This window comes from Rhinoderma darwinii, chromosome 3 (assembly GCF_050947455.1).
Source record: "Rhinoderma darwinii isolate aRhiDar2 chromosome 3, aRhiDar2.hap1, whole genome shotgun sequence".
NCBI classification, from domain to species: domain Eukaryota; kingdom Metazoa; phylum Chordata; class Amphibia; order Anura; family Rhinodermatidae; genus Rhinoderma; species Rhinoderma darwinii.
This window is the reverse complement of record NC_134689.1, coordinates 370,693,701-370,715,342: the sequence shown is the minus strand read 5'-3', so window position 1 is coordinate 370,715,342 and position 21,642 is coordinate 370,693,701. Positions and strand designations below refer to the sequence as shown.

General features: G+C 42.5%; 1 protein-coding gene across 1 annotated transcript in view; it reads left to right on the top strand.

Moving 5' to 3' along the window:
- LOXL2 (lysyl oxidase like 2) overlaps positions 1–21,642 on the top strand; it is a 57,937-nt gene that overhangs the window by 797 nt on the left and 35,498 nt on the right. The window lies entirely within an intron of this gene.

The window sequence follows — 21,642 nt, the reverse complement described above, 5'->3', positions numbered from 1 at the left end:
TATGGCCAGATTAAATGTGGTCGATACTCTGCAGATCTTACAGAGTGATGCACTGCAGATGACAGACAGCCTTGTACATTACACATACTCTTATTCTGAATGAGCTCTGTTATAAATCTTATAGTGAGTGATGCTCTGCAGATGTGAAGGTGGCCGCACATATCATATAGCTGCCAGCCCAATAACATCCAAAAGAGGCTTGACTTCAATATACTAATCCATGGTTAAGACTGAGGTCTTCAGCATCATCACAGCACTTCTGCTTTAATTGCCCCCTGCGGGTACACCCCCACCCCAGCTACTCCTCTGGTTTCCCAATTAGGGGTACTTCCTGCCTATGATGGATATCCCTGCAGTCTGCTCCTCTCTGTTTTAGGAATCAGGGATTAAATGGGTCTGTGGACGCCTCCTATTTAGGTAGTTTTAGACCATTTATTAATCCTCTAAAATTCCAGTCCCACAGAGCGAGGAAAGTGGTATAAAGCAGAGTGGGATAATGTTTGTACTGAGCAGGCCCACGGTGCCAATCTGTCCTGAAAATGTCTCTATTAACCAATGCTCAGGAGCGGTCTTACCCGATGCTGCAGAAAAGCAGAGTGGACATGTTGGAAGATTTTGACTGTTCATTGGGGACCAGAGCCTGTCCTTGGGCCCTACATCTGTGGGATGAACAAGTTTCAGTAGGAGCGGAATTTGCCAATTTTTGAGAACTTCAGCAGCCGTTTTTTTGGACATGTAACTAAATGGCATCAGTGGCCATCTTCACTAGGAGGAAGCACTTGGATATGTTCTTGAGGGTGAGGACTTCCGAGCAGGTCATCCTGGCATCTATGAGAAGCTAGGCTTTCCTCTAATGGTCAGCTAAAAAGACAAATCCCATAAGTTTTATATATAAAAGCTTTTCTCTTTTACAAAAGTTCAAAAAACGAATAAGTTCTCCGAGTTTGTGTTCTGTCTGTGGTTATGGTTGACGTCAACTTTGTCTGAACTAATTTTCTTACATGACCCAGAATCCCAATGACAACACTGAATCATTGGAGATCGGGTCAGAAAGTGTTGTCATGGGACCGACATATGACTGTTCAACGAAAATTCTGTGGAAACCGATGAGATCATTTTTACATTAGTAAATGTTGGATGGATGTCAACAGATGGTCTCTACTCATTTAATTGTCATCCCTCATCTTCCATGATCGTACTTGGCCAACCATAGTCAATAATGGAGAGTCTTGGCCAACCATAGTCAATAATGGAGAGTCTTGGCCAACCATAGTCAATAATGGAGAGTCTTGGCCAACCATAGTCAATAATGGAGAGTCTTGGCCAACCATAGTCAATAATGGAGAGTCTTGGCCAACCATAGTCAATAATGGAGAGTCTTGGCCAACCATAGTCAATAATGGAGAGTCTTGGCCAACCATAGTCAATAATGGAGAGTCTTGAAGACAGCTGTGGACCTACTTCTCTTGAGAAGCAAGAGGGACAATAGTATAATCTTTGAGAATCACATTTGGCCACTCCAATTTCTTAGCTAGAGCAGATGTTCCAGGGTTTCCCCAGCAGAGATCTCATGTGTATTGGTGGCTGAATGCAGAGGACTATTCAACATTATGATTATAAAATTGGATCATTTCAAATAATCTATGTTTTTTAGATATCCGCTGCTCTGAATATCTGTCCGCATTACTAACATCTGCCTCGAATAATCCATCTGTCAAAATGACTTACTATCATGTTGGAAAAATCTTCTTGTCCGACATCTGCTGGTTTGAGCACGCAATAATGGCCGCTTCCCTTCATAAAATGGTGCTATTATCATTAGTGTTTGCGAAAGTTTCCTCAAATGTTATAAAAAAGTAGGCCATTTATGGCCAGAATAAGACACAACTGTGAAGCCAGTCTAGATCTTAGGCCTCATGCACACGAACGTGTTTTTGCAGCCGCAATTCACCCACAAATTTGCGGGTGAATTGCGGACCCATTCATTTCTATGGTTTCCATTGGCTGGGAGCCCTGGACCGCAAAAAAATAGGACATGTCATTATACGGGCCGCATTTGCATTGAAATCAATGTGTGCACCGTCCTTGATTTGTGGCCGGCCCGCGGATGACACTCCGTGGCCGTCCGTGCCGCAATCACGGACTGTGCACATGGCTGCGGTCGTGTGCATGAGGCCTTAGCCTCTTAAACTGGTATTAGACATTTATGCCTGTCACGATCGGTGGGTATGTGGACCCACTAGGCCGCATCGCCGTAGCGGAGTAGCAGCTGGCCAAACAACAGTCCTAGTACAATAGTACCTTTAATAGTCCAGACAGTAATGGAGGCTCGGCACAGGTGAACTTGTAGACACCAGACGTGGTGTATATCAGCAGGCGTGATCGGTGGCACAACACGACTCCAACAGGTTAAGGCACAAGAACAGATATAGCACGGGATACAGGATACAGCTAGCAGGGCACTGGAACAGGATAACACTAAGGGACCATTTGCTAAGACTAACATGGGTAAACATAACAACGCTCAGGCAATGAATGAAAGGGCAGAGCCCTTTTTATAGTCTAGGGTGATCATGGGCTAATTACAGATTTTCCTCATGTCTGTGCACTTGCCCTTTAAGGCCGGGCCGGTACTAGTGCAGCAATGCGGAAGTGAGTGCCGGCGTCTCTCAGGAAGGATATGCCGCCCGGCACTCTCTTGTCGATGGCCGCGGCCGTTGGGGGGCAGGTAAGCAGGAGGGTCCTCGGCTGTGGACGTTACATTGCCTATAAGGACCACCAAACACTGATCCAATATCTGAAGTCACCTGTCCAATTCCGTTGTTTTCCTCAAGAAGGGTGTTGCCATAAGTGTCAACTACTGATCTCACATGACCTCCACAGACGTAACATGCACATTTGGTCAAGTCAAATTTTAGTTAGGGAATTGGCCATCTCAATTGCCAGCCAAAACATGTTTTAGTTGGCAGTTATAGCATGTCCAGCTCAAAGTGATTCTCCGGCTTTTAGCATAATTTCGTTTTTAGGTCCAACAATCTGTGCAGATTCATTTCTTAATATATTTTATAATGGTCGGAGCTGCATTTTACCTGCAGCCTCCACTAGTGGGAGCTTACTGTATATTGTGTTTGCATTGAGTTCAATATATAAACAGTATGTAGTAAACTCCCTCTAGTGGTGGCTAGAGGCAGTCAGATTTTTAACTTCATGTCCATGCAGGGGATTTGGAGCTCTTTATCAGAAAAACAGCTCCAACTGATATAAAGATATATTAAGGAATTAATCAGGACATCATTATAGACCTAAAAATGACATGGTGTAAAAAGGTGGACATTGACTTCAAGCCGTTTTTCCAGGTTTTCACAGAGCCAAACAAATGGCTTTGGTAGGCCAGATAATAGTCAGTGGTTATATAAGAAAAACATAAAGTCACATAAATAACCGACGGATCAAAAAAACGACACAATAAAACGTAACTTTTACTTCATATTGATAAAAAAGGAGGCTGTCCTTTAAAAAAGACGATGGGTCAAAAAAATGCTAAAAGGAAAACAAACAGACCCTGTTATAGGGTACCAGGTCACCCTGCCTAAACAGAGCAATGCCCCTACTGAAGGGATGGCCCCGACCTCCAACCTATACCCTAGACGTCCTGTTATTGGCCTATCCGATTTAATAGTCTAGAGAATGGGGGTGGGGGTGTAAACAGACAGTGAGATTTGGTGTGATACCAATAGGTCAAAAAAAAGAAGAAAAAAACAGCAGCGCAGTATTCCGATAAATAACATATTGCAAGGATGGAAAAGGTGTATTGTAAAAAGTCATAATATCATACACATACAGTGAAGGAAATAAGTATTTGATCCCTTGCTGATTTTGTCAGTTTGCCCACTGTCAAAGTCATGAACAGTCTAGAATTTTTAGGCTAGGTTAATTTTACCAGTGAGAGATAGATTATATTTAAAAAAAAAAAAGGAAATCACATTGTCAAAATTATATATATTTATTTGCATTTTGCACAGAGAAATAAGTATTTGATCCCTTTGGCAAACAAGACTTAATACTTGGTGGCAAAACCCTTGTTGGCAAGCACAGCAGTCAGATGTTTTTTGTAGTTGATGATGAGGTTTGCACACATGTTAGATGGAATTTTGGCCCACTCCTCTTTGCAGATCATCTGTAAATCATTAAGATTTCGAGGCTGTCGCTTGGCAACTCGGATCTTCAGCTCCCTCCATAAGTTTTCGATGGGATTAAGGTCTGGAGACTGGCTAGGCCACTCCATGACCTTAATGTGCTTCTTTTTGAGCCACTCCTTTGTTGCCTTGGCTGTATGTTTCGGATCATTGTCGTGCTGGAAGACCCAGCCGCGAGCCATTTTTAATGTCCTGGTGGAGGGAAGGAGGTTGTCACTCAGGATTTGACGGTACATGGCTCCATCCATTCTCCCATTGATGCGGTGAAGTAGTCCTGTGCCCTTAGCAGAGAAACACCCCCAAAACATAATGTTTCCACCTCCATGCTTGACAGTGGGGACGGTGTTCTTTGGGTTATAGGCAGCATTTCTTTTTCTCCAAACACGGCGAGTTGAGTTAATGCCAAAGAGCTCAATATTAGTCTCATCTGACCACAGCACCTTCTCCCAATCACTCTCAGAATCATCCAGATGTTCATTTGCAAACTTCAGACGAGCCTGTACATGTGCCTTCTTGAGCAGGGGGACCTTGCGGGCACTGCAGGATTTTAATCCATTATGGCGTAATGTGTTACCAATGGTTTTCTTGGTGACTGTGGTCCCAGCTGCCTTGAGATCATTAACAAGTCCCCCCCCCCCCCCCGTGTAGTTTTCGGCTGAGCTCTCACCTTCCTCAGGATCAAGGATACCCCACGAGGTGAGATTTTGCATGGAGCCCCAGATCGATGTCGATTGACAGTCATTTTGCATGTCTTCCATTTTCTTACTATTGCACCAACAGTTGTCTCCTTCTCACCCAACGTCTGTAGCCCATTCCAGCCTTGTGCAGGTCTATGATCTTGTCCCTGACATCCTTAGAAAGCTCTTTGGTCTTGCCCATGTTGTAGAGGTTAGAGTCAGACTGATTAATTGAGTCTGTGGACAGGAGTCTTTTATACAGGTGACCATGTAAGACCGCTGTCTTTAATGCTGGCACCAAGTTGATTTGGAGCGTGTAACTGGTCTGGAGGAGGCTGAACTCTTAATGGTTGGTAGGGGATCAAATACTTATTTCTCTGTGCACAATGCAAATAAATATATATAATTGTGACAATGTGATTTTCTTTTTTTTTTTAATATAATCTATCTCTCACTGGTAAAATTAACCTAGCCTAAAAATTCTAGACTGTTCATGACTTTGACAGTGGGCAAACTAACAAAATCAGCAAGGGATCAAATACTTATTTCCTTCACTGTATTACATTCCAGATCTCATTGGCCTTATGTTTCTCTAATAGAAGGAGGTCCTGCACGTCAAAAAGAAATAAAATAAGTAAGTACAGATAATAAACACAATTCTGACGCGTTTCCCCTGGTAAAATGACAGTTTCCTTAGCGGAAATGATTGTGCTGATGATAAGCTTATCATCATCACATCCATCACCATCCACAATGAGGGACCTCCATCCTCATCATCTCTGGACTACCCCCACTGGACATGATCAGACCTACCAGCGGTCTGTGACAGACTTGACATGGTGACAGGGGTCGTGAGTAGCAACATACAAATGACCCAAACAACATGGCTATTCTTCAAGTTTGATCATATTGGGATAAAGACCATTTGGTTTACAATGCTCATTATAGATCAAAGATATTTGAAACTAAGGCTTCGTTCACATCTGTGTTGGGATTCCTTTCATGGGTTGCGTCGGACCTTTCCGTCAGTGGAACCCATGAAAGGAATCCAAACTGAAATAGGCGGAAACCATAGGTTTCCTTTTGCATCACCATTAATTTCAATGGTGACGGATCCGGTGCAAATGGTTTCCGTTGTGTAAGGGTTCCGTTGTTTTGACGGAATGAATAGCGCAGTTGACTATGGTATTGATTCCATCAAAACAACGGACCCCTTATACAACGGTGACAAATGGAAACCACTTGGATACGTCACCATTGAAATCAATGGTGATGGAAATGGAAACCTAGGGTTTCCCTGACAGAAAGGTCCGACAGAACCCATGATCGGAGTCACGACGCATATGTGAACGAAGCCTAAGATAATTATCTCTCTTGTCTATGTCGGCGTGCTTCTTGGGTTTGTTCCAGGTAAAGCACATGCTTCCAGGACACATAGGGAGTGATTTCTGCTCCCAGACATACTCCTCCTCTGTTCTGAGAAGGAGAAATCATGCTGGAAATTTGCTACGTTTCATTAACTTTATACAATATGTAGTCTATAGACTTGTTTGCCAACATTCTTATTAAAAAAAAATGTACATCTCCTGTTCCATCATTTCTGTGAAGTAGACCGTAAGAAGATCTCTAGACTGAATACATTATTTCTTACACTGAGATATCATATCCTCTCACCGATACGAAGTAAGAAAGTGCCAACAATTTACGAAAGTACTATTGTAGATAAATTGTTGCTCAATCTTTGGAAAAACTTTAGTGGCAATATGGAAAGATGGCACGTGTCAAATCGGAGTCCCTGTCGGTATTGGCGCTCCCAACTTAATTGTGCCAACCACTGATCCACTATGCTGCCCTAAAAGTCTGCACAACGTCGATATTTCACTAATTGTGGACCTACGTGGCACTTTAACCTCAGCTTGTAGCTGAACCGACATTAAGAAATAAGGAACTTACATCATCCCAGTGACATTTTTAAAGGGATTATGTGACCTACACATAATGGAGTAATAATTCACTGTATTTCTTCGATTTATATTAACTTGTGCTCCCACAAAGTATAGGAAATTGTAATTCACTGAAGTGATAAATGAGTAAAACGTATAAATTTTATTTAATAACTCTCTAAAAACAGGGGTATAGTCACCACTGTGAAAGCCCCACCGTGTGTATTAAAACGTATTAAACACATACTCCAAATCCTGGTTCGTTTGTGAACCCTCTCTGACTGGGTATACTTGAAAGATACAAATATGGGATCAACGTTTCAACATTGGTGTAGCAGTGGATTAGACCCTAAAACACACCGGAGCCTGCAGTTACCGCTCCTAAATCTCCTGGTGCTAAGGTACACAACAATGCCACTGTTCCCTGCGCTATGATCCCTCACTAACCTGACCCTACGCGTTTCTATACATATCATCAGGGGTCTGTAACTTGGTCATTCTGGCTATGATGCCAGCGATATTGATTCGATAGCAGATATTCTGCTGTACAACACAGAAGCGTGCACGCATAGATGTCAGCGTATCTGCTATCGAATCAATATCGCTGGCATCATAGCCAGAATGACCAAGTTACAGACCCCTGATGATATGTATAGAAACGCGTAGGGTCAGGTTAGTGAGGGATCATAGCGTAGGGAACAGTGGCATTGTTGTGTACCTTAGCACCAGGAGATTTAGGAGCGGTAACTGCAGGCTCCGGTGTGTTTTAGGGTCTAATCCACTGCTACACCAATGTTGAAACGTTGATCCCATATTTGTATCTTTCAAGTATACCCAGTCAGAGAGGGTTCACAAACGAACCAGGATTTGGAGTATGTGTTTAATACGTTTTTAATACACACGGTGGGGCTTTCACAGTGGTGACTATACCCCTGTTTTTAGAGAGTTATGAAATAAAATGTATACGTTTTACTCATATATCACTTCAGTGAATTACTACACATAATGGAGGGAGACTTTTCTTGAACTTTGTCAATATTCATAAGAATTGACAAGCACAGGCTATATGTGGCTGACTAAAAAGCAATGGTCATTACAGGAGTTGTATATTTTGGCAAACCCAATTTGAATGATCATTACAATCTATCTGGTTGAGTGATGTGGACTGGTCAATACAATCTATCCAGTTGAGTCACATGGACTGGGCATTACAATCTATCCAGTTGAGTCACATGGACTGGGCATTACAATCTATCCAGTTGAGTCACATGGACTGGGCATTACAATCTATCCAGTTGAGTCACATGGACTGGGCATTACAATCTAGTTGTGTCACGTGGACTGATCATTACAATCTTTTTTGTTTAGTGACACGGACTGGTCATTACAATCTATCTAGTTGAGTCATGTGGACTGGGCATTACAATCTGTCAAGTTAATTGACCCGGGCTGGTCATTACAATCTATCTAGTTAAGTTACCCGGGCTGGTCATTACAATCTATCTAGTTAAGTAACCCGGGCTGGTCATTACAATCTATCTAGTTAAGGGACATGGACTGGTCATTACAATCTTTTTAGATGAGTGACGTGGACAGATCATTATAATCTAACTAGTTAAGTAACCCGGGCAGGTCATTACAATCTATCTAGTGGAGTGAAGTGGACTGGTTATTACAATCTAGGGACACGGACTGGTCATTATAATATATCTAGTTGAGTCACATGGACTGGTCATTACAATCTTTTTAGTTGAGTGACGTGGACTGGTCATTACAATCCATCTCGTGGAGTGAAGTGGACTGGTTATTACAATATTTAAGGGACATGGACTGGTCATTATAATCGATATAGTTGAGTGACATGGACTGGTTTCTATCTAGTTGAGTCATGTGGACTGGTCATTATAATCTATCTAGTTGAGTCATGTGGACTGGTCATTATAATCTATCTAGTTGAGTGAATTGGGCCGGTCATGACAATCTATCTAGTTGAGTAGATGGTTAGTCCTGTACATGGTTGAGTGACAATGTGTTTATTTAGAGACAGCGAATGTACAATGTTACATGTGCTGAGTACATCTATGCGATACAGATGTTCAAGGGGGGCACATTCCTTAATAGGACACTTAACGGGTTATATTACTAATGTGGGGCATAAGTTATATACACTTTTAGCCAAGTGACATACCCATCCTCCAATTCTTTCCTAATCCATGTCTACCCCGTAGTTATACTTGACTGTCACCATTTCTAAATGAGTTCCTTATCACTTTCCCTGTTGTCTTCTCTCCATTCCTCATGTTCTCCTTCCCCGTCATCGAAGGATTCACTTTCTTGCCTATATCACATCTCCCACTACAACTCTCATTACTAAAAGAATTTTCAGGATGATGTTGAATAACCCCAGGGGCTTCAGATCTGCTCCACTACAGACTCTCTTTGTCTTCACTGTTGACTTCTTAAACCTTACCCCTCTATTGACACCAGGTGCAGACGTCCGCATGGAGGGTCCGGATTGCTATCTCAAGGTTAATGACTTTCTTAGGTCATGAATACATTTGGTCACTGCAAAAATAGCATCACACTCAACTGCCTATAGGATTATTGCAACCCTCTTGCAAGTTAGGCTGTCCTCTCAAATGTACTTTAAATATTCAGTAAAAAAAAAAATTAACCAGTCATTTATTGCTATAAAAAAATACTAATAATAATAATAATAATGTGCATTGAGTTTCCAGTTATAAAAGTATTGGATTTGTAGCACAGTTTTACTTTCTGCATTATTTTTTAATAGAATTTCATCATAAATGCTAATTTTGGTAATTGTAATAAAGTGATATGATTTAAAATCTTGCATATATTCCTATCTTTGCATGTTATGAGGTAGAGGTAAAAAGCCCTATAAAATGTTGGGTATGAACATGTATTACAGATAACATATTTAGAGCTGTGTAACGCGGCAGTCATTGGGGATGTGATCAATGCTAATTATAGTGGTCCTTTACGAACAGACATATGGCATTGGGCATACACTATTCCTATTAGTCTCTAGTGATCATCTGTACATGCAAAGGGGTAGATAACGCAGATGTGCTGTACCTGCAGGGAGTGTAACCCCTTCAATCTAGATAAGTATACTGCAAACATGATGGGGGAAGTCTGGCTAGTAATGGAGATAATGGAGATATGAAACAGTATTTCCTCCTGTTATAATTCCTACAGATATGGCAGCCCGACCACCTCATAAACTAGGACTATCTTCTTGCTGTGCTGGTCCTATTAGAATCAATAGCAGCAATTATTCTCCATCTGCACTTTCAACATGGCCTGGAGCTATCATTGAAGTGAAGGTCATGTTCATTTAAAGAATTTTACTGGCCTTAGGGGCATTCTTCCTGCTAATCATGTTAAAGTTACATATTTCAGTGTAAGACTAACCGTATGTTTCTAGATTTTTGTAAACAATGATAGTTATGAGTTTCCGCTACATGGATTCCCAAAAGAATTCCGCTCTGTATATACAATAAATGTGTATTATCATCAGACTGCACGAGACGGTGTATGTTACAGTCTCAGCTAGACAATATCTCAGTACATAGATATACCCAAGTTTACGATCTTTCTTATTCTGGACTTATTCTTATGTTGATTTCTGGTGCAGTCTTCTCATGCTACTAAGGCCTAAGTAAAGGGGATCTAAAACAAGCCTGTGTAGCGGGGAGAGGCAGTGTATTGTATAGCAGATCATATTTCCTGTGATCACTTTGTATATTTAGCTACATGGCCTGAAATAGTGGTCACTCAGGCAAGAAGTCGATTGGTTGTACAGTCTGCAGAATACTCTAAAGGCTCTTTTACCCGGGCCAATTATCGAGCAAACGAGCATTCGCAGGGGCACTCAATTTTTGAACTAATAATCTATGCAAATATTGAAGAAAGTTCCTAATATAGAGTCTGTATTAAATCTGAACACATTTATTCCCATTCTCCCTACCTCTGCCCGGCGGGAAGTTCTGCTTTTCCTCTGGGTCTTTTTTTCTTTCGACACAGGCTCGTGCATGAGAGTTAGAACACACACAGACCTGCGTCGATACCTCGCTGACCTACGTAACGACACAGGGCTGTTCTCTACTCATTATTCCGCACCCTCTGTGTCTATTGGCCTCCCCATTTGTTCTCCCTTCCCCTTTAGTTTACCCCACCCGCTGCTTTATCTGAGGTACGGTCACAGAATCACGTGACCGCATCTCCGATATCTAATGTGATCCCCATCAGCAGAAACAAAGAATGAACGGAGCGGACACTAAGGGTATGTTCACACGCTGAGTCAGAAACCTCTGAAAATACAAAGCTCTTTTCAAGGGAAAACAGCTCCTGATTTTCAGGCGTTTTTTAAGCCACTCGCAATTTTCGTTGCGTTTTTTACGGCCGTTTTTGAGCTGTTTTCTATAGAGCCAATGAAAAACAGCTCCAAAAACGTCCCAAGAAGTGTTTTGCACTTCTTTTTCGCGGCTGTTTTTTTACATGGCCATTTTTCAAAACGGCCGCGTAAAAAAACGGCCCATTGGAACAGAAAGCCGTTTTTCCCATTCCAATCAATGGGCAGTTGTTTGGAAGCGTTCTGCTTCCGTTTTTTTCGGGCGTTTATGCCCGAAAAACGGCCAAAAATAGGCCGTGTGAACATACCCTAAGGAGAATGTGGACCAATAGGATGCCCCAAACCCAGGACTTCTGATGTAGACCCGGGTTTGAGGAATCAAATTGGTCCACAGTCTCCTCAATGCCTGCCCCTTTGAATTCTTTGCTTATGCCTCAATGCCCGCCGCCCCATTTTCCTCTCATTAATAAAACTCCTCAGTGCTCGAGCGATGCCCGCCTGGAAAAAATGAGTATCCCTGGAAAACCCCTTTAAATACAGCACAAAATGTGTGTCGTGTACCGTATATCACAAAAAGAATATTACCTCTATGTTGAAAGGAAATTGACTAGACTCCTATGTGCTTAAAGGGCGAGGACTCAACAGCAGGAATTTGAGAAATGTCACAAAGTTCACAGATTCTCCTAAAGAGCCTTCGTATTTGGAGAGGGAATTTGGTAATTACAATATACCTTCTTATCTGCAAGAACTGAAAGGGGTTTTCATGGATATAACTACGAAGGCATATCCTTAGAATAGTCTATCAACGTGTGATCTGCGGAAGTCTGACCGCCAGCAGAATGAGGGCCCCAGCACAACGCAATGGTCATCACTGTGTATTGCAGCGAGGGGTTGCAGTGCTCCACATCCTCTTCTTTCTGTGGATAGATAGGGGTACTGGGGATAGGATCCCTAACAATCGAACCTTGATAGCTTATCCTAAGAAGAATGGGCCCATCCTTAGGCACTTTTATGAATGCCTTTGCATTTCAGATATTTTCGGCAGTATGCACCTTCAGGCAACTTTTATGAAGATATGATCTAATATCTCACAATTATTATTCATGTTAACTGTGAGATCCAGGTGTAACCTTCTTGACTGCAGTGACTCCAGACTCTATAATCATCTCCAACATTAACACTTGATATACTGAGGGAAGCATTCTGTATGTGAGCAGATCCAGTTCCCTGAATCCCATAAGTAACTACTTTCTTGGATCTAGACTTCTTAAAGAGGACCCATCACTAGGTCATATAATTTTAACTGGTTTACTGACCTGAATAGCACCGTCTCCCTTATTTCAGCACTCGTTTTCTTTTTTGTCCTGGACCCCACTTTTCCAGAGATATGGCCCACTGTTGTGTTGGCTCCCTATTTGCTAATTTGCTATAGTTAGCCAACTAGGCGTGAACTACCATCAAGCTGCCTCGCGCTGATTGGTCAGAATCAGAGGCAGGGAAGCTAGCTCCACCCCGTTGGCTAACCACAGCAGATAAGCATATAGATAAACCATAAGAGTTTGCCATTTTGTATCACACATAACATAAGCATCATCTGTTATACATAAAATTATTAAAGATTGTCACGTATGTGACGCAAGAATATAAATGAAGAAAAAGAACATAAATGTAATATGAAAAACCAATAGGACTCATTAACTTGAGACCAATAGCAGTGAATATATTGTCTGTACAGTAATACAACCTTCTGAAATATAAAATGTAAATATAAAATTCCCATGACATATACAATTGCACATTGTGTTAAGCTTTTCCTATGCCCCTACAGTGCCCATCATTGTGACTACCATAGTGCCTCTATTATAAAGACAGCCCAATACCAGACAGCAATTCACCCATTGTTCCAGCCATAGTGTTACATCTGAAGAGTCCCTATAAGCGCCACCCTGAGTTCTTTAAGGTTTTAGCCACTGTTAGTTCCCCCACAGTGCCCCTATAAATGCCAAACACAGTGTCTCCATGAGTGGCAGACATAGTGCCCCCACAACAGTGACAAGACCAGACTCCATAACGGAGAAGAAACAGAATTATACTACTTTAGGAGGGTCGGTATTATTGCAGCGTGCAGACATTTGAACACATTTAGTTCTTTTAGCAATAATTCTTGTTAAAGCTTGTGGTTTGTGCGGGTTTGTTCTACAGATGATCTTATTTCCTGGATCTCCCCTTTAATCTTCACCCCCTCGTCATCTTCCCTCTGGACCCATCTTCACGCCATGGACATAACTGGAAGATGACATCACTGGAATATGAGGTTTTGTGTAACTAGGCCTCCGGGCTCAGTCAGACCTTTCCCTGGTAACTGGATACGCATTTGAGGAACAGTAAACTTGCAGTAAAAGCAGAAATTTCTATCCACAGACTGCCGGGAGTGGGGGATAGTAATGTAACTGTGCCTAGGAGCAGGGTATACTATGTAGAAGGAGAAGACTGCCACTGATTTTGTCTCTTTAGTAAAAGAGAATTCATGCCAGTGTAGAATGCCATGCTGATGGACCAGGGCACTCTCCGTCCATATTTATTTATAATTGCCCAGTCATATATATGAGCAGGTGGCACTATACATACTGTAGCAGTGATTACACACCTTCACGTTCTGGTGATAGTTATAAGATGGCATCGTGTATATGCGGTTAGGTCATCACATGCAGCATATGTGCATATGGTCAATGTTATCTGCTACCACTGTGTCTGTGGGCAGCACTTGATCTCCGGGATGCACATGGATCCCTCATACTTATTATAATGGGGTAAAGCCGCTTACACTGAACAAGCAGACACAGGCTCGATGGTTTCATCCAGGGGTCTGTCAGTGAGGTTGGGCCTGGGGCAGACTTACAGGAATCTGTGATCAGAGGCTGCTGAAGTCTACACTCACAGATGGTCCATCCCTGCAGCACTGCACTCTACCTGTCACGTCACAAGCATGCAGACCACTGCCGCGGAGCAGTTATACATGGCAGACGGTTTTTTGGCCTATGCTTGACATGTACGCCGGAAAAAAGGCTCCCGACGTATACGTTAAACGTAAGCTGGGCGGATGCCTAACCATTGCATCCATCACGATATCTCCTCTCTCTCTTATCTATTTACCTATATATTCTATGCACAAGAGAGTTTGATCAGCACATTCCAGCAAAATGAAAAAACCAAACACATACAGGTGCAAGAACGCCTGTGACTGCAAAACAATACACAAGAAAATGGCGACAGCACAACGCGAACACCAATGCCACCTAATACACACATATATATATATAGTATTTTAGGTGGCATTGGTGTTCGCAGAATGCTGTCACCATTTTCTTGTGTATCTATCTATCTATCTATCTATCTATCTATCTATCTATCTATCTATCTATCTATCTATCTATCTATCTATCTATCTATCTATCTATCTATCTCATATCTATCTATCTATCTATCTATCTATCTATCTATCTATCTATCTATCTATCTATCTATCTATCTATCTATCTATCTATCTATCTATCTATCATCTAAAACGGGGGCTCCATGGAACCTGGTTAGGGGTTCTGCAGAAGACAATAACAGCCAGAGATGCATCCTTTACAGTAGTAGTTAGTTGTAGGGGTCCTCCTAGGAGGGAAGAAACATTTTTGTCAGGGCTATCGGCATGGTAAAAAGATTGTGAGCGACTGGGTAACCCCTAACACTGGAATATCTGAACAGCAAAACCTTATGACTGCGGCAACCTTAATTAGCTAACATATCTATATGTAGAAAGAATTGTATTCGGCACACTCTTGGAAAGGTAAAGTGAATTTATTTAGACTTCTTTCGAAATGCCAGTGGCTATATGTGCAACGTAACGTTTCAGTCATGAGACCTTCGTCGGGCACTGAGCCGTGCTGGGGATTGTTTTAATGATGTGGCTAGCGCTGAATCTATAATGGCGGCTTACCGCTCTAGCCACATCATTAAAACAGTCCCCAGCACGGCTCAGTGCCCGACGAAGGTCTCATGACTGAAACGTTACGTTGCACATATAGCCACTGGCATTTCGAAAGAAGTCTAAATAAATTCACTTTACCTTTCCAAGAGTGTGCCGAATACAATTCTTTCTATTTCTGTAACTGGGTTGGGACCCTATTCTGAGCACCTGAGCAAAACTAGTGCTATCTGAACTACACCACATATCTATATGTAGATTCATTATAATACTTACAATAATTTTCAGTGCACCATAAATTCAGATTTTACACATTGCAGTACTATTGTACTTTTACTTGTATGTATCATGCTGTTGTTTAGCAGTGGGAGTTCCTACCGAAGGACCATCCTTGTTATATCAATGGTCCCAACTTCTACACACAGGACAGAGTTGGACTTTCTGGAAGACGGCCATGGCCTTGAAGAAACGTGCATAACTGGAGCAATTTCTTTGTGGTTTAATTGAACATGTAAGAACCTCGTTCAGTCCCAGTATCTCTTAGGGCTCATGCACATGGCCATTTTATAGCTCTATTTTATGCGGATCCGTAATAGGGCACCCACAGAGGGGCATGAGCCCTCTACTGTACCTCCGTATGCTTCCTATTTCATACGGAGACACAGTTTTTACTCTCGGATTCTGTATGAATCCAACGAAAAAAAAATTGTGGCATGTTCCATCGGATTCTGTATGTATGGAGGTATTCACCCCTAGAAGTATTGCCCTTACACACAGTGGTACCGAGAACCTCTACTAAAATATCAAAGAGTAAAGACATATTTCCGACATACTGACCGAAATAACAGACAGCTCCTTACTGTTTAACAAGAACACTAGTCCGGTTATGAGCTCGCTGTTATTTCAGATTGTCAGACAGCTCCTCTTCTTCAAGTCTTCAAAAGAAGATCCTTGGGTTGCTATATTGGGAGGAACATTTTGATTTACTAGTCTGATGTACAAGAGACTGTATAACCCAATTCCTCCTCAAATCTGAAAAACCCATCTACTGGAGACCACTAAGTCAACCACTGTCCCCGTGTGATCTCACGTGTGATGAATGCTGTGGTCTAGGGAAATAGTGATGTCATTCCTTCCATGGATAGTGATACAGCAGGGAAGGTAGACCTAAGAACAAACATAAATATAAAGCCAAACCAATCATCCGACAACTAATGAGAAGAACATATGTATCAATGTACAATAGTGTTCACATGTGATAAAGACATTTCCTAAAGATATGATCCAGTCTTATGCTATGCATCATTGAGAAGGTCAGTGGTGCCCCCTAAAAGCCGTGGTTCAGTTACACAGGTAATACATTAGTGTGTTTGTTACATCTTCCACTCCATTATTTTTCTGCATAAGGCTTCGTTCACACCTGCGTCACGGTCCCGTTCTGAAGATCCGTCGGAGCTTCCCGTCAGAACGGGACCCTGACTGAAACAAATAGAAACCATAGGTTTCTGTTTGCATCACCATCGATTTCAATGGTGACGGATCCGGTGCCAATGGTTTACATATGTCTCAGTTGTGCATGGGTTCCGTCGTTTTGACGGAATGAATAGCGCAGTCGACTACGGTATTGGTTCCGTCAGAACGGGACCCTGACGCAGATGTGAACAAAGCCTAACGAGGCAGATTTGCACATAAGGGCCTGTTCACATCACTGTTCGCTTTCCGTTCCGGGGTTCCGTCGGAGGTTTCATTGGTGACAGAAACATTGCTAATGGTTTCCGTTCGTCACCCGTTCCGTCAGGTTTCCATTTTAACGACGGAATCAATAGCGGAGTCGACTGCGCTACTGATTCCGTCGGAAAAACAGAAATCTGCCGACATGGTGACGAACGGAAACCATTAGCAATGTTTCCGTCACCATTGATATCAATGGTGACGGAAACGGCAGCTGTGGTTTCAATTTCACTTTCCGTTGCGGGGTTCACCCGACGGAAACCTCCGACGGAACCCCGGAACGGAAAGCGAACGGTGATGTGAACAGGCCCTAACATCTACTGTCGATAGAGCATATATGAACCAGATTAGAGAGACATGGCCAAATGAGCCTTCCTTTGGCGATATCAGGTGCTAGGGGCACCTTTTTTTAGTTGTACTTATGAGACAACCCCTATAAACATGAATGACATTCACAGACACAACGTAAGCAGCTGCAGATGTTACATAGTCTGTCTATTTCTATATGGTCGGGATTCGATTTCCATACCTGGTACATATTATTATATTACCATTTTTGAGGGACTCGCGTTTTACGTGACTACAAATGACACGTCTGAGTGATTTTACGGTAAGCGTTTGGGTGTGCGGCAAGGTGCTGTCTCAGTTCTAGCTTTGTAAAAATTTCCAAATTACAATAAAATGCAAGTAGAGTAAGTGCATAGTCAGTGCAGATCTATCCAGGGCTCCGTGAGCTTGTCCCCCAGGCATGGAAAATCTGTAGCCTCCCAGACTGTGTCACCTAGTTGTAAAAACGTCTATAGGTGCAAGATATATTCCGACTGATGTAAAGGGTATTTCATACGGGTCTAGAGAGAGTTGAAGCTCTGGTTGGTAGCCTATGTAAAGATTATATTAGCACATTGCATAAATAATAATTCCCTAATATGATGCTATTATTGGAGAAGCTCCCTATACAAATAGAGGCGGTCTATTAATAAATTGTAGGAAATTTTCAGAATTTCAGAATTGTATTAATCTAAATTATTTTATATCTAAAAAAGATGGGCGTCAGTCTATATGACTGCCAACTGAAGTTTTCAGACAATTTTTCTAGACGCATTCCATAGTGTTGCTTAAACAGGCAGATTTACCTTTCTAGGCTGTAGGAAAGCTGTGATAGCACCTGTGGGAACTGTAAGACCTTGTTCACACATTCCGATTTGTTGCAGATTTTGATGCAGACTTTTGAGCCAAAGCCAGAAGTGGCAAAAGGAAATATAAAGCAAGAACTTATACAACTCATTTCTCCTAGATTCACTTCTGACTTTGGCTAAAAATTCTGCATCAAAATCTTCACTAAAATCTGCAACAAATCGAGATGTGTGAACATAGCCTAATTGTGACAACCTTGACTTAAAGGGGTTATGTAGGGACCGAAAAGTATTAGCAGTGTACTCAATGCAGTATGTGATTACACCCGCTAATATATATTCCGGACCCCGTCACGCTGATTATGAGATTTTAATAGATTTTTATAGCACTGGCGGGGGACCGGAAGTCTAGTTGCACAGTCTTCCTTGATGATACGACTCTTTGTCATGTGACCGACCCCGCTGTAATCTATGTAATCGCTGTACTACTGTTAGTACATATCGTACAGCAGGGCCAGTTACATGACGAAGAGTCGTGTCGTCATCAAGGAAGACTGTGCAACTAGACTTCCGGTCCCCCGCCAGTGCTATAAAAATCATTAAAATCTCATAATCAGCGTGACGGGGTACCGGAATGTATATTAGCGAGTGTACTCACATACTGCATTGAGTATACTGCTAATAATTTTGGGTCCCCACATAACCCCATTAGGAGGATAACGCAATGATTTAATGGTTAAATGGGTTGTTCGGGCATATGGACTCTATGATCCAGAGTGGAGAACCGATACAAAGCAACGCCTATCCCTCTGGCGGACGCGGACTGACCACGTTCTACATGGTCGGTCGTTCATTTGAATGGCCGCATGTAACACTACTTTTTTTTCTGTAGCGGCTGCAGCTGCGGAAATGAGCAGCCAATGGCAACTTCGTCTGGCATGAGCAGCTTTTTGCCAGGGGTCTCGGTATCTGGACCCGTGCACTACGCTGATGGCAGTAGTGCACTCATAATAAAGGGGTAATCTGTGGTAACCTCACTTTTTGTTATTTCATGGAGAATTCCTCTTTACTGTTTGAAGATAGATTAAAAGGGTACATAAGAAAAATGTCATTGTGGAATTTACTTTTCTCGTTTCTACTGGTATTTTATGGACCGTGAGTGACAGCCAGCTATACTATTTCATAGTATAACAAGAAGGTTTATTGTTCTGCTGCAGGGGAAGTCAGGGGTGCGGAACAAGTGCCCTCCCGGCCCCCTCACCCATACAACTCAAGCGTTATATATACATTACTGTTTCCCACAGCTCGGGGTATGTATGTTGAGCAATGTCTCTATAGCAATGTGCCTGAGTTATGTGCTGCTGACTCTACCAGCTCAGCAAATATAATGCAGATCAGGGGTATCCCCTTGTTCATTCTTCCAGTGATGTCATTTTCGGCATGACTTCACTATGGAACAATTCAGACTCAGGAACCCCCCTCTTGCTAGTAGTCTAGGAGAGTCAGACAGGGAGGGGGCAGCTTCTGTAAGGCTGCTGGGGGAAGGGGTACAGGAAGACTTTGTTTTACAAGGGGATATGAACTTCCACCTACACATAATGATCCTGCTACTGAGGACATTTTGTACATTAACACATTCGTAGTACGGCGCTAATACTGATAGACGCCAGTTACGTATATTCATGTCAAGCCCAAGCACACTTTAGACAACTCCCTCTTATATACTATGTTAGCTTAGACAGGGCCCCCCAACTGGGTCCCCCTCTATTTGCCAGAGCAGAGAGCTGTTTCAGGGGCAGAACTCCTCTTGAAAGGACAGCGGCACAGGCCTTATAGACTGTAATAGAAGCTGAGGGCCAAAAGGATGACTGAGGGCCACACATTTTATTAAAGGGTTTAATGGACAAATATATGGTATCCAGGGAAATCATTTTCTCAGTATCTATGTAATTTCTCCCCGATTGTAAAGCGCTGAAAATTAGGTTGTTGCTATATGAATGATTATTCTTATCCTCCACTGGAGCTATACATTACTGCTATGGGTAAGGCCTCATAGATAAAACCTAGAGCCGAGGGGTTACCCCTAGTAACCAATCAGATTCTAGCTCACATCTTGGAAAAAGGAAAGCCGGAATGTGATTGGTTGCTAGGGGTAACCCCTCCACTTTTCCACAGCTTTAGTGAAGTTGCAGTGTGACTACCACCCGTTCCAAACTGTTTTAGAGGAAATGTTCATGTTGCCCATAGCTACTAACAGCTTTCATTTTTGCAAAATGAAGAATTAACTTTGGTTGCTATGGGCAACTGGGCCGCTTTTCCTCTGAGGCAATTTCCAGGCCCAGTATGTCAGACTGTATCTTTTACATAGGCATGGTAACAATGGAGTGAGCCCCCTTTTCTTATCTTGGTGAATGTGCTGAACACTTTTTTATGGGTTTCAACTTGCACATATTTGCACAAACTAAATGTTTGGTCAGACATTCCAGCTGAATAATAGAAATAATACCACGCTAGATCACGTGTTTACCTTCCACCTTAATAAAGGCTATGTGACCCTGAAGTAATAAAGACTCTGCCTATATACTTTCCCCAGTTTTCCCTTTTTTTGCTCTATTAATATAGTGGTTGTACCCGAACCAAAAATTATTACCTATCCACAGGATAGGTGATCATTTTCAGATCGCTGGGGGCCCCACCGCTGGAACCCTCACTGATCATGAGAACGAGGGCCCCGAACCCCCATTTCCTCCTCACTGTTCGACCTCAGTGAGGAGGACATTGAGTGGAGCAGCGGTCGAGCATACACGATGCCGCCCCATTCAAAGTCTATGGTAGTGACGGAAACAGCCAAGTACAAATCTCGGCTGTTTCTGTCATAGACATTAAACGGAATGGCGGGCGCCTGCTCGACTGCCGCCCCCTTTCAATCTCCTCCTTACTGCGAAGTGAGGAAGATCAGGGGGTTCGGTCTCTCGTTCTCGCGATCGGTGGGGGTCCCAGCGGTAAGGCCCCCATGCGATCAGACTGGATAGGAGACACATTTTGATTCCGGGAATACCCCTTTAATGTAAAAGTTTACTTTCAAAGAACAACTAACTAACCATATGGAGGATGTCATAGTATTGGGGGGTTCCCCCTCTGTTAGCCAGAACGGGAAGCTGCTAATAAAGATCATGTCTCGCTCTGGTTTACCTGGTCCAGCCTTGTATTACATGGTCGGCCATTCTTTTGTTTGTCTGGCATGTACAGTACAGTAGAAAAGAATACAAAGATAATGCTACTATGATTGTGATAGCTAGGTATAAGCTTTATAGCATGTGGATCACATTTGTGCTGTCAAAGAAATACATTTTATTTCTACTTTTACTTATTCTTTGACATTTCACTGCAACATACAAGATAACAGTTGTGGAAGTCTGATTTGGAAATCCATTAGCTTCTTTAGTACAAAGGGACCATGAAAACCAAAGCCCCTTACCGATGGTTAAGGGGTTCTCTAGTCAGTAAAAATGTATGGCCTATCCTCAGGATAGGCCATCAATAGCTGATGGGTCGGGGTCCGACACCTGGGACACCCGCCGATCAGCTCGTATGAGCGCTGCTTCCCCTTC